The following is a 15,427-nucleotide window of genomic DNA, read 5'->3' on the forward strand; positions in this document are numbered from 1 at the left end:
TATTAAAGAATGTTAGGGGGAAAGGACACTGAGATGGGAAACTTGACATAAATCCAACTTAGAAATCACTTTGAATTTGAGCATATGTCCAATGTAATAGATTGCCTAGGAATTTAACTGTAATTAGGTTGGGGAGATGTTAATGATTATACTATTTTTAGAAGAAATAATTACATGGTGATGAGGACATGTAACTGCAACTCCCTTGTGGCTGCAGGGGGTTGTGGTCATTGATGGGACACGATGCTTCTCATGAGGGGGAAAGTAATAAATATACTTGGCCTGTTAAAAAACAAGGGCGCAGAAGCATGGAGTCACCTTCTAGGAGCTGTGGGTGTGCGTGTGTGTGCTTAATCTCTTTGCAGAATGTGCTGGTCCCGATTTGAAGGCTCAGTTGAGTAAAGGAAGCAGAGCTGTGTACCAGGACAGGTAAGCCTAGTTCAGATGGCTATCGTGTGCAACGTCGAAAAGTCACTGGGCTTGGTGGTTGGCATAGAGAATTGTGTGTGTGTGTGTGTGTGTGTGTGTGTGTAAAGTGGATGAGTGGTGTTAGACTCCACGTCAGGACTGTGGTTCTCCAAGTTACAAAGGAACCGAGAGAGGAAGAGAGTTCCAAGTGGAAAAAAAGATGGGTATAATCTCGGCTCTCCCTTTGGCCAAAGGTTGAAGATGGCTTTCATACCTAATATCCTCTCTGTTCATAGAACGGTACACCTTGATAAATGAGGTGACAAGCGTTGGCAATGGTGCCTAGGCTTTCCTGTGAGTAACCAAATAAGAGAAGCCTGGAGAATGTACCTGGAGACCATGTTGCTGGTCACTAGTTCTCCAGGGAGATCAGCTGGCACAAAAGAGAAGCAAATCCATCAGATTTCGCCCCCACCCTTTTTCGCTATCTCAGTGTAGCTGGTGTTCCTAGAATTTGTTTTCCGGCTGTGTGGTTTTGAGATGATACTCCCCTCATTATGTTCTCATAAATAGCATTGGGTACTGGCAGTGCATGAAACTAGTTCCAGCCACAGGGGAATCATTGTAGGTGGCCTCTGCCTGGACCCACCTGATTTTTCTCAGTTCAGTCATGGGCTATGCTCTCTGGAAATATGTATGATGTAATTATTGAGGTTACTCAGAAGTGAATATAGTATTTGCCAAGAAAGGGCTATGAGATGAATTTGAGATTGTAAAATGGAGTCAAACCGGAAAGGACTGGAAGAGCTTGGTTGGCTGATTACATTCATGGGTTTAAAGGATGACTGTGAGAATGTGTATCGGTACCCTCCCTACCCAGAACATAGTCTGTGCTCCAACATTGTTTTGCTCAGTTGTGAAGGTATTTGTGGATTTAAAATTCCTAAACTTTCAGCATACTGCACTAGATAAGATGGGTGAGAAAAAAAGGAAAATCATTGACAGAAAGGCCTTGAAAGCCAGGAAAATGGTTTCTGGGGATAAATTTCCTCTCTATTTCCTTCAGTCTATGCTAGTGGGCAGTTACCTAAGAAGAGCTGCACCCGAGGGAGCCTTGGGCTGGATGTGTGTCAGCAGATCTCCGATTCAATTCAGGTTATGCATTCAAATTTCCCCCTCACCCATATTCTCACTAGCATCACAGAAGAGTCAACAAACATCTTGTAATTAGTACTTTTCAAATTAAGGCAAACATGGGTGTAAGCCTGGCTCTCTCTTTGGGCAGAGCTGGAAGATTATTTTTTGTGTGTGACAGATGTTTATAGGGGATTAAAATTTAGGCATATACATGACAAACATTACATATAGTACTCTCCACGACAGAAGCTATGATACTGCTCACAGAAGGGCCTCAGTTCAAGTTGCACACGCTAGAATGTGCACCTGGGGAGGAGAGGGGGGGACTGATGGCCTTTTTGTTTTGGTTTAAATGACCTCTGGATGCATTCAAGTAATACTGATCATTTAATGTTCAAAAAACTTTTCATAAACAAATTCCGAGTAAAATTAATTGAAATATTGTTACACATCATTTCCAACGTACAATCAAGTCAATGCACAACACTTAAAAGGAAGGGGGGAAAAGTCTAGTGCACCCACGAGGAAGAAGGCTTTTTATTTATTTCTGTGTTTACTAACGTGTGTAATTGTTTAATATAAATACTGACTTGCAGATTATTTTTTATACCTAATCCCCTCTTTATTTATAAATGTTATCTCGACAGACAAGGCAGCATTCTTCTGTACTCCAGGTAAAAAACAAAGTTTGCTGTCTGAGAACTGGAGGTGTTTCTGCTTTCTGGCATTTACCCTATTCCCATCTGTATGGTCAGGCCATTCAAGATGGCTGTTCTCTTGCTCTCTGTATAGCCCCTGCTCCACCAGTACTTGCTTCCTCTTAATTACAGGGCATAATTAGTAACTACCTACATGCTTTCTCCCTGCCCTAGCCGCTGGTTTCCCTGGTAACTGATGAGCCACCTCGACCTCAATCTCCCTATAAATGGTAGCCTCCTTCTCCCTCAACTAGTGGAGGTTGCTGCCATGTCCTGTCGGCCATCTCCTGTACACAGCGGGGTCGCTCCAGGACCTTCTGCTTCAGATACGCAAGACTCTCCTGTCTCTGTCACTGTTCCCCAGCTCTTTTTCCATCTCACAGCTGGGCAACTACAAGGCTTGCAGTTCTGAGGGATACAGCCCAACACCAACAGATGTTTCATTCTGAACATCTTGCTACATTATCAGCCACCTGAGTGGACCAGGAAGTCAGGAAGCCGTAACTAACCGGCAGCACGAACCTGCCTTCTCAGAGCTTCGGCTTTCTGATCTCTTCAACATGGAGGTTCATCCCTTACGTTCTGAATTATCCCAGAGCATCCTACCAGCTTGAAAATTATAATCCCATGTTTCTGTGAAATCTAACTGTAGAAGTTTTTCATGTCGGATGTTCTCTCAGAGAACAGAAATTAAAGTGCCAGAAATTAAAGAGGAATAATAGAACACTTAGTTTATAGATGGAGTCATTTTCATAAAGGAGATTATAATAGAGATTTTCCATTTCAGTCCACAGATTTTTCATAAGAGTAACTGGGCAAGGATTTCTTGCTCACAGTCTTTTCCACTATGTCTTTTTTAGAGGGAAATGAGGTCTTTTGCAAGAAAGTTGTTGTTCAAAGTATGTCCACAGAACCTGATTTTAAGACAACCCTTTTGAGACTGTAAGTCACTGGAAGAAGATTGAAGTTTTCTTATTCTATGTGGATTTGTTGTTCTGGTTAATGTGTGTGTATGTGTGTGTGTGTGTTTAATCCATTTGCAGATGGAGTCATTTAACATACTGCTGCCTATCTAAGTGATAACCTTTCTTTGGGGGATTTGCAAGGCTTGGAGACCAAGGAATGGCTTTTCAAATAAATATTTTATCAAAAGGTTGAAACAGGCACAGACACACAAAGGTCCGATGCAAACCCTGTCAGTTGCCTTTCAGTGTGCAGTCGCCCCGTGAACATTCACATGCCGACTCCAGAGGGAACCATGCTCCCAGAGGTGAGAATTAATTCCGAGAAGGCTGATTATTTAAAAATTAATTAATTAATTTTATTTTTGGCTGCGTTGGGTCTTTGTTGCTGCGCGTGGGCTTTCTCTGGTTGCGGCGAGAGGGGGCTACTCTTCTTCATTCCAGTGCACGGGCTTCTCATTGCGGTGGCTTCTCTTGTTGCGGAGCACGGGCTCTAGGCACGCGGGCTTCAGTAGTTGTGGCTCGCGGGCTCAGTAGTTGTGGCTCGCGGGCTCAGTTGCTCGAGAATGCTGATGTTTGTCATTCAGTATGCAGTCCAGCGATGGAGTGAATATCTGTCTGGGCAAGAGGGACGCACCACCTTCCCAGCCCCTGCTGGTTGGCAATGCACCAGAAGCAATGAGAAAAAAGAATCCAAAAGAAAGAGAAGGAGCAGTAGGGGTTCTGGATCTCCAAATATGATCAGTTTCCAAGATCCTGTGTTTTGATACAAAGCCTCAGGAGGCTAATAGATGCTGCATTTTCAATCTGATTTGTGAGATTTTTCTGTTTGCTTGCTTCTGCTTTTTGTTTGTGTTTTGGTTTTTCACTGTAGACATTTTTTTTTTTTTTTTTTTTTTGCTCTTCTCTGAAAAAACTAGGGCATAAAACTTCCAGAAACTTAATATTGAGGCCTGAGATCAAGTGAAAGGGCAGAAATTAGCTGGTAACCCACAGATCTGAAAATGTGGTTTTAACTTAGAAAAAATACAAGGTAGGGAAACATTTTGAAAGAAAATACTGTCTGTTTTCTCCTGAACTACCTGATACCAACTTCCAAATTATACTCCTCTCATTTGAAAATGGATTTTTATTTAAATAGTGTTTATTTTATGTCAAATTATACATGCATGTACTTCAAGGATCCAAATTTGTTTTTTTCTACAAGGCTTGTTACAAAAAACAGCATTCTGACCTCCCCCTTTTTTTCCCTCAAAAGCAACAACTTTCAACTCTTCAGCTGATGTTCTCTGAATTTACCTACGTATCTCTAAAGAACATGCACATATTTCTGCTTGGTTTTTCAGTTATAGATATTATCAATTAACTCCCTTCTATGAAAGATTAGCTCTCTTTCACCACCTCCTCGCCCCAAGTACATACATACATAATAGCCTTCCTGTTCACGCATTTTCCCAATACACTTGTATTATAATTCTGGTTACAGTATTCAGTGTTTGTATTATGACTGGTAAACACTCTCTACAACTGAATCATGATTACTTTTATTTCCCTTCACACCATGTTTTCCTTCCCTGAAGTTAATAATTATCTTGCTTTTTTTCCCTTTCTACTTAGCTTCCTTTTTTTTTAAATTAAAAATGATCCTGAGCCTTTCATCCAGTGGTACACTATACAACATGTTCAACACTTTAGGTGTTCTGTCAATTTCATATTTTTGAAGAAATCTCTCCTAGAGTTTTCTGATTTGCTCTTAGGTAATTGGTATACAGGTGTCATCTTGACATTTCTCTTTATTATTATGCTGGTTATTTCATCTGCTTCTTTTTGTATCACATTTCACATTTCCCTGGATCCCCTGTGTTCTTCCTTTTTTGATTATTTGCTTCATTTGCTTAATGAAATATATTTTCCAGTGGCTTCTTAAGAAAGAGCACATTGGAGGTAAATTTCCAAGGCAATTTTTACCCATGCCTAAAAATGGCTTTATTCAACCTTCACATTTAGTTGCTAGCCTAGTTCAGTATACAATTTTAGATTGAGAATAATTTGATAGTGTGGGAATTCTTTTTTTAAAAAAAAAGCAGAACAATACTTGGATGTAATAGTCAGCTTATGCTAAGGTATTTTGCGGTAACAAACAATCCTTCTAAAATCTCGTTCATTTACAACAGTGATAGCTTATTTCTCACTTGCTTTTTATGCTGTCAGCTATGAGTCATCTTTAATGAGGCTCCATAGGCCTTCTCACTTCAAGATCTAGGAGGAGGTAGAAGTTCCAGCCTGAGCCATTCCTTTCCTGGCAAGGGAAAGAGTAAAAGAGTTGGTGGTATTATATGACTCTCAAAGCTTTTGCTCAAATGTCCCTGGCTAAAGAATGTCCATAGAGTGGGTGGGGAATTATATTTCTAATGCAGAGAGATATTAACGATACAAGTTATGTGACAATTGGAGGGGATCTATTATTCTGTTATACAAAGGGGAATAGACATTTAGAAAGTATATTACAACCAAACAGATAATGTTAATGTTAGGGTAACAACTATATTTGTCATCACAGAGGACTTTTTATAGCCTGGCTTTTTTTAGCTTTTTTAAAGAGTAATAACATGGGTGAGTAATACCTCCTATTCAGTATCTTCCATTTATTCACCTGTATTTCACTCTTTCACTGCTATGAGTGTGGTTAGAACCATGTTGATGTTTGCTCTCACTTGGTTCTAGAAATATATTTTCAAAGTTAAAATGGACTATAGAAGCCATTTGGTATAAGCTATTGATTAGGTACAAATTTCTAGAGTGTAAACCTTGGCCTTCTCACTTAAAATTCCTAAATTACATGTTGGAGTTTAGGTTACTCATATGTAAAACAGGGATACTGATAGTTGATTCACCAGGATGTTTCGAGAATTAAAGGCTATAATATATTCAAAAAAACATAGCCAAGTGTGTGACTTATATCAAGTACTCTCTTCATACTGGTTAAATGTGAATTTCTCCAGATTATGAATCAATAGAAGCTCGATATTGTAGACAGAGTAAGAACTAAGTATACATTAGCCCCCAAGCTCACTTATTAGAGACAGTATTTATTATCATTATCAGTAGGCTGAGATAATGCATTTTTACTTACAGTCAGCATTTTCATTGTTAACCCACATAAACACAAGATTCCCAGAAAAGCTGAATAAAAAGGTTGACTTAAAAGAAAGCCAGCAACCTAAATGTCCATCAACAGATGAATGGATAAAGAAGATGTGGTATAGATACACAATGGAATATTACTCAGCCATAAAAAAGAATGAAATAATGCCATTTTCAGCAACATGGATGGACCTAGAGATGATCATATTACCAAGTGAAATAAGCCAGACAGAAAAAGACAAATATCATATCACTTACATGTGCAATCTAAAAAAGTGATACAAATGAACTTATTTATAAATCAGAAATAGACTCACAGGTACAGAAAACAAACTTATGATTACCAAAGGGGAAAAGTAGGGAGGAATAAATTAAAAGTTCAGGATTAAAATATAAACACTACTATATATAAAATAGATAATCAACAAGGACCTACTGTATAGCACAGGAAACTCTCCTTAATATCTTATAATAACTTATAATGAAAGAGAATGTTAAAAAAGAATATATATATTTATATATAACTGAATCACTTTGCTGTACGTCTGAAACTAATACAACATTGTAAATCAACTATATTTCAATGCAAATTAAAAACAAGAAAGCCAGGCTGTATTATTTTCAACCTGCTCCTGATTCTTTTTACAAACATGGCTTCACACTTATTGTTTATAAACAGGAGCCCATGCATATGTGTGTGGCTGTCTTATCATTGAGAAGAGACTGTGAAAGTTCTCACCTTCACATAACAGCTCATTCTAGCTGCCAGCCGATTGAATGTTTGGTTCTATTGAGCAGGTTGAGGGAGCTTCCAGGGCAACGGAGGCAAAGTTTACTTAAATCAATCTGAGGTGCAAGATTGTGATTTTCAAACTAGTCCCATCATGGAATGTAAAGTTTGATCTTATTCTTGAAATCTGTAGAATTTAGAGGAGCTTTACTTCTTGAGTGGAACTTTTTCCTCCAACAACTTTGATGTTAGAAACCTCTGGTTTTGACCTCTGAACATACTTTGGGCTTACTGGAAAAGAAGCCCCTAGCTTAGTGCATATTGCCATCTTGGTAACATCAAAGGTAAATCACAGCTGGTAGTACACTAATGGTTATTGCTGCCCCTCAGTACTTTCCCCAAGAGAACTGTATTTCTGGAGTGGGAATGATGAAGTTGTTATTTACAGTTCATAATCTCCATAAGGCACCGACAACAGATCTAAACTCTATTCCTTGATACAGGAGTACCATTTTCTTTCTCTCTCATTCTCTCTCTCTCTGTCAGTAGTTTTCTTCTTAAGGAGTTCATATTGGTCTCTATCTTCTCTTCTGACATTTGCCTCTGTGTTTGGGATGCCAGTAAATAATACAGAACGTAACGGCCGCCTAAACACCATACTGAAGTCGGGATCAGAAATCCCTGACCCTCAACATCTCTCATAGAAACTTAGCCGCATAGTCCTCAGGGGAAAAATTACGTTGGTGAAACCTAAAAATATCTTAGCTCTTGATAAACGGCTCTCCAAAGTCCAGGATGTTATTATTACTTAATAATCTAGAACGCTGAAGATGAATATCTGTTCCTCAGGGTGTGAATGAAAGGGTATTAAATTGGCCCTTAAGGACCTTTTCAGTTTTTGTTTTAGTTTCCTAGGGCTGCCATCACAAATGACACAAACTGGGCAGCTTAAAACAAAAGAAATTTATTCTTTCACAGTTCTGGAGGCCAGAAGTCTGAAACCAAGGTGTTGACAGAGCTGTGCTCCCTCCAGACGCTTTAGGGAAGAATCCTTTCTTACCTCTTCCAGCTTCCGGTGGCTATTGGGGTTCCTTGGCTTGTGACCACAGCTCTTCATCTTTGCACTCCCTTCCCCTCTGTCTCCCTCAAAATCCCCTCTGCCTCTCTCTTATAAAGATATATGCTATTGCATTTAGGACCCAGCCAGATAATCCAGATAGCTCACCCTCTCCAGATCTGTAAATTAATCACATCGTGTGCCCTATGAGATACCATTACAGGTTCCTGGGATTTGAGGTGGATATCTTCTTAAAGGCCACTGTTCAACCCTCCACAGTTCTTCTTTTAACTGCCCATAGTTATAAAATCAAGTGATATTTTTTTCCTTTTGGAGACTGAAGCTCCGGAGGACTTTTCCCAATAGGGTTATGACATCCTCTGTTAGGAGATTCCCTGCATCCAAGTTCAGTCTGAGTTCATTGGTCTCCCCTCTCCCCCTGGCCTCCCTGACTACTCCCACTTGTTTTCTAATGTGGACACGCATGGCTCTTCCTGATGCACTGTCTCCTTTTTCACATTCAATGGTATATCAATGGCCTTTATTCTAAACACACACAGAGAATTGGGGCCATCCCAGATTTAAGGTTGGAGCTAGCACACGATTTGACGTGTAACGGTGGATTACCGTCCCTCCTGCGAGCTCCTGGCCGAGTTTTCCTTCTGTATTTGGTTGTTGAGGGCTTCACTGCCTTCCTTTGGGGCTTAGGGGCTTTTAAGCAAATGAGCGTGGTTCTCAGGGAGCTCACTGGGATCTGATTCCAGTTTTTGCTGTCTGGTCTCCATTTTTCAGGGGTGAGCAAGGGGAATGCCCATTAGTAGGTATGAGAGGAAATAGAGAAGAGAAGGGTAATACTCGTCCCTCTTTTCCATCACAACAGTTGGAACAAACTATTAGAACAATTGCGGGGGGGTGTCCACACACCCTAATAATCTCTGTAACTACAGTAACTTCACCAAAAATCAGGACCAGAACTAGACCGAGTTTTCTGAGTGCCTCCCTGCATGGAACTTGATTTACAGCTGTCAGTTATTCTCCTGGAAATAACCACATCTGTAGTTTCCTCCTCAATTCATAACAGGTTCCCACTGATTTGTCCTCTGCTGCCTCTTGCCAGACTCAGTCTCTCCTCCAAAGCACTGAATGAATCATTTGTGCCCTGACGCACTGCTAGGAATAAGCCTGACAGGGATTTCACATGAAATGACTAAAACAAAGGTGTGACCTCTGGTCGATTCACTCTGAAGTGTCTTTTGTTTGTTTGTTTTTTTGGCTGCGGTGTGGGGCACGCAGAATCTAGTCCCCCGACCAGGGATCAAACTGTGCCGCCTGCAGTGGAAGTGTGGAGTCTTAACCACTGGACCACCAGGGAAGCCCCAGGTTCACTCTGAAATGGATCAGGTGAAAAATAAAGCACTGAGCATAGTTCAATGCTCAGGTGGGTAGCCACACGTACCAACTTCTATGCTTACCTCCCGTTCCCTCTATTTTCCATGCCTTGGTCACAAGGGAACTTACAGAGTGCATATGGATGGATTATCATGTATCCTGGGAAAAATGATTCAAATTTCATGCCCTATATCCAGCCACTCATTAGCATCTTTTACCCGCATCAAGCCTCCCCATCTAGATCAGCAGGCAAAGAAAACCTTGGGTGGCTTGCTGCTGATATATTCAATGTCCACCTATAAAAGCCTATTGCTTTTATAAAATTTAAAGAAAAGTTAGAAGAAAGACAAAGTATCCCGAATGAGGTATCCTAGGGCTGTCATAATAAATTACCACAAACTGGGTGGCTTAAGACAACAGAAAGTTATTCTCACATTTCTGGAGGCTAAAAGTCTGAAAGCGAGATGTTGGCATAGCTGTTCTCCCTCTGGATGTTCTAGCAGAGAATGCTTCCTTGCCTTTCCCAGCCTGTGGAGGCTGCTGGTGTTTCTTGGCTGTGGCAGCGTATTTCCAACCTGCGTTCATCTGCACTCACCCTTCTCTGTGTTTGTGTTTTCTTTCCTTTTTTTGTCTCCTATGAGGTCACTGGATTTAGGACCTACTCTAACCCAAGATGACCTCATCTCCAGATCCTTAATTACTTAATTGCATGTGCAAAGATCCTTTTTCTAAGTAAGGTATCGTTCACAGGTTCCAGACAGACCTATCTTTTTTGAGCGGGGGCAAGGGGGTCACCAGTTAACCCACTACAACGAGTGCATGACTGGCTGCCTTCCCACGGGCCACACCTTTTTTTTTTTTAGAAAAAGTCATCACCTAATAAGGAAGTGCATTTCCATCTCATGATGTGTGGTTGCAAGTTAGATACAAACATAGTAGATGACTATGAAAGACAATGTGAAGACAGATGGTAATATGAAAACTGGATTCCCTTTATTGCCTTTGGATTTTAATGCTGAAGTTTCAGCCTTTTATATTTCTCTAGCCATAAAACCCATGCACATCTTAGGTGTATTTTCCTCTGACGTCGAAGAGAAGGATAATATTTCCTTGTTAAAGGTGATAGTTCTTCTGTGGACTTCTGTGATTTTGTTAATGTGAACATAGTTTGGTGAGAACAGTATTTCCACAAAGAACACATTACTAAACTTACAGGTGATGCTTCAACACACACCTTCTCATAACCTCCAAACTGTACAAAAATATTGTTTCCAGTACTACGAAAAAATCTTTTGGCTAGTTTCACGTTAGATAATATTTAAATTCCCTTAAGCACCTACTAGCCAACCCAACGACTGACCATAGTTTTACTTTGTTGAATCTGTTTATACATTTTGTGCCTTTAAAAAATAATCACACTTCGGTATGATGTCTGCGAAAGAGTCTAGGTGTGGAATTTAAAACCTTCTTGGTTGTGTACATAAACTCCCCTTTGGAAACGGCCAGCTGCTCTTCTAAGAAGTGAATAACTTATTTGACCACCAGCTTTGGGATTAATTAAAAAATACGACAGTGTCTTATCCCAAAGACAGAATTATCATTCCTCTCTTAAACCTTGTCAGACCTAATGGATCCTTTCCCATCTTGCATTTCAGGGGTTCAGTCTGTCTTCACACAGGACATTTGGACAGTGCTTCTCAAATTTTAATGTGCATACAAATCAGTGGGGGATCTTGTTAAAATGCAGGTTCTGATTGAGTCAGCCTGACAGAAGGTCTGAGATTTCGCATTTCTAACAAACTCCCAGGTGATGCCCACGCTGCTGGTCTATGGATGACACTTTGACTAGCATAATTTTAGGATGTGCCACATAGTAAAAGCAATAAAAAAGGCGGTATTTAGAAAAAAAGATGCTTGGTTTGGGAAATAACTGATTACATTCAGGTCTAGAGTCTTGGAAGATGAGCACAGAGTTTACGGTCTACTGGTGGAACCTGAACACTGTAATAGTGGAGATGACTTTTGCCATACAGTCTCTTGTTTTTGCCTACTCTGCATCCATATTTCCTTTAATGAACTTCTCCTGCTTCATTTCATGAATTCCTGGAAAAAATGACAATTATGGGGTTGACTTCCTACCAAAAATCACCATTACCAGTAGTAGTACACGCCCCAGAATGAATATACATGCCCCTTTGGATGAATATATAGATTTTCAAAAGGGAAATCCCTTTTCTGCTGAGAATATTAAGTTGGAGGGATGTGACTCTGGGACTATTTGTAAAAAGGAAGCCAACAGATAAAAGCAAGCAGAACCAACAATATTTTCATACCTGGATTACACATGAGTGAAGCCTGCTCTTCTTATTGTGTAAGATTATAAATTTCCTAAGATATTTTCGGTAGTGTTTTTTCCCACTTGTAACTGAAAGCATTTTGATTAATACATTTGCAGAGATTTAGATCAACTGGTCCACTGAATAACTGTGTCTTCACTTGGGTTCCCCAGAAAATAAGGCCTGAAGCAAAAGTTTTTGTGCTCCTTCTTTATTAGGAGACTCAATCCAGGGAAGGAGGAATGAGGATTTAGGACAATAAGGTTGGGAAGGAGAATAAAGTGAAGGTGTATTACTGAGCTGACCTCTGCTTGGTATCGGGATCATCTGATTACTGAATTCCAGTAGGATCTTTTGCTGAGAGGCTGTATGAACAGTGTCTCAGGAAAGTCTGCTTGGTGGGGAAAAAGGCAGAAGAATATATGTGCTCTTCTTTGTCTCTTCGAGTAAAAGTTGGCCCCTTGGTGTTTTAATTCACCTATACTTCCAGGTGGTGTATGGTGGACACTTAGTCCCTTGGCATTTCAAGCCTCAGCAACAACAGAGCCTCAGGGCAGGAAGTAAAGGATCTCAGGAGAGACCCTTTTGGATTGTCCTTACATGAAGTTGGCTGGTCACCACAATGTCAACTGTCCTAGAACAGCTGTCACAGTTCCTGGAGACAGGTGCGTATGGGAAGATCTGAGCTGGTACATTCTGATGCTTCCTTCTAAATCTGTATGCTCTATTCTGCATCTTGCTGACTAAAAGCCGCCTGCCCAACAAGCTCCCCTAGACAATATTTTATGCAGTGTAGTTTTCCTTTGAAGGCCTTCGTTTGAGGGTCCTCTGGTGATACCAGGTGTATTAGTTTCCTAGAGCTGCTGTAACAAAGTACCACAAACTAGGTGGCATCAAACAGTAGACATTTATTTTCATATTTCTGGAGGCTTGAAGTCTGAAATCAAGGTATCATCAGGGCTGAGCTCCTTCCAAAGGCTTTAGGGCAGAATCCTTCCTCACCTCTTCCAGCTTCTGGTGGTTCCCGACTTTCCTCAGCTTGCAGCAGCCAAGTTTCTGCCTCTATCTTCATGTGGCCTGCTATGTCTCTGTGTCCTCTCCTTTTCTTATAAGGACGCAAGTCATTGGATCTGGGATCCACTCTACGTCTACTATGATATCATCTTGAGATTCTTAACTAACTGTAACTGCAAAGACTCTATTTCCAGAGAAGGTCACATTCTGATTGCAGGTGGATATGAATTTTGGAGAGACACTGTTTAGCTCACTACACCATGGTAAAGTTGTAAGGATAGAGAGAAGCTTAGTTTATTGCATTGTATGTGATCTCACTGACCTCATGCTGCATGGAAGCATGACAGATTTGTGCAATGTGGCTTTAGCTCAGAATAATACATTTTTGTGTATAGTTCGTCCTCAGGATTTTGCAGCTCAAGCTCCTCATCTCATTTCACTATAATTCTGATCTCCTCCAAGCTCCTTGTATGACTATTAAAATAGCAACTCATATACCAGAATAAGCAGTGGGTGGCATTAATATAAAATGCAAATATATTTTAATGTGTCCTAAGGGTGCTCATTCGGTAATTTTATCTATTTTGGGGGCCCTTGTTCTGCTATGAGAAATAAAGTACCAACCAATGCTCAAGTTCAATGGGTATCTGAAAATCCCAGTTGGAATCATCAGGCCTCACTATCCACAGAATCCAGGAGCTGGAAGTACCACTGAGGATCACACCTATTTTCACTAAAACCTGCATCACCAGTTCACTAAAAATAAGGTAAACATCACAACTACATTGATTATATAAAGCAAATATGGACAACATGAAAATCAACTCTAATAATGTCCTGATTAAAAAAGGAACTGTCATGAAATATAAAAATACAAAAGTAAGAAAGGATAATCCTTGAGATACAAATCAAACTGATAAGACAAGGTTTGAGACATTCACTGCAGACCTTTTCCTGAGATCAGTATTGCAATAATATGATTTGCTCTATATTAGAGTCTAGGTATCATTTTTTAAATTCCTAATGAGTTAATGAATAAATGAACGTGTATCTTATTTAGGACCTTTTATTACATACTTCCACTCTGCTTAGTTATGTCTGAAATTCCCTAGACTACAGTCTTAGCCATCCTTTCTTCATTTAGGGATCAGGCTGAAAATTCATGGGAAAGTTGCCCCAATAGCTTAAATTCACACACTAAGATGCAAATGACACATCAAAGCCTTTTCTGAAAGTATGCGTTAACTTCGGGGAGAAGTAGAAACTCATAAGGGATCTTGAGAGAGTACAGAAAGTAGAGGTTACCTTAAGCATACAAATTTACATGGTAGAATTTCCATCTAAGGCCCAACTTCAAACACTCTCATCCTTTGAGAATGGAGCTGTAGCTTAACTCTCTACCACCATATAACCTTATAATCTAACAGCCCTGGAGTAAGTGGAAGAAGTAGAATTCTAGGGACTAACTGTGAATCAAAGCTCAGTGATGGAATAAGAAAAAAATGTGAGATGATAGTGGTCATATATCTTTCAATCTCCACAACATACAAATCACAATATTACATCAGAGTTTAAACTCTTTTTGAGTGAATTCTGTTGCTGCCACTTGCCCCCATTCAATGTTGTCTTGATAGTTTCTCCTTAAGCAAAGGGATAGGAGGAGTCCGCACAGATGCAGAACTCAGGCCAGGATCATCAGATATAGTTTTGTTAGCTTCATGACTTTCATCCAAGAGACTAAATATATTCAAATATTATTGGTTAGAAGAGGCATTTATTTTGTCAAGGTCACTGATGAAAGGGAGAGGGGGAACAACTAGGAAAATAAGAATCAGTGAAATCCCACTTATCTGGAAAGGCTTTGACCTTAAATCATCTTTAATTGGTATTATAATTGGCTATCATTTTTAGAGAATATAACCTCAATGTGAAATGAGTGCCACTAATTTATGTCTCCTAGAGAAGGTAATTTTAAGAGTTTTTCTCAAAATCGAAGATGTGGTACATATATACGATGGAATAGTACTCAGCCATAAAAAAGAATGAAATAATGCCATTTGCAGCAACATGGATGGACCTAGAGATGATCATACTGAGTGAAGTAAGTCAGACAGAGAAAGACAAACATTACATGATATCACTTATATGTGGAATCTAAAATATGACACAAATGAACTTATCTATCACACAGAAACAGACTCACAGACATAGAGGACAGATTTGTGGTTGCCGAGGAGGAGGCAGAATACGGGAGTGATGGATTGGGAGTTTGGGATTAGCAGATGCAAACCACTGATATTATATACAGAATGGATAAACAACAAGGTCCTACTGTATAGCACAGGGAACTATATTCAATATCCTGAGGTAAACCATAATAGAGAAGAATCTGAAAAAGAATATATATATCTGAATCACTTTGTTGTACACCAGAAACTAACACAACGTGGTAAATCAACTATACTTCAATAAAATCGTTTTTAAAAAAGAGTTTTTCTTTAAATCAAATGTATCAATATGCCCCCCACCTGTCTAATGGCAGACCCCAGCTC

This window comes from Neophocaena asiaeorientalis, unplaced genomic scaffold (genome assembly GCF_003031525.2).
Source record: "Neophocaena asiaeorientalis asiaeorientalis breed wild unplaced genomic scaffold, Neophocaena_asiaeorientalis_V1.1 scaffold14, whole genome shotgun sequence".
Lineage (NCBI taxonomy): Eukaryota > Metazoa > Chordata > Mammalia > Artiodactyla > Phocoenidae > Neophocaena > Neophocaena asiaeorientalis.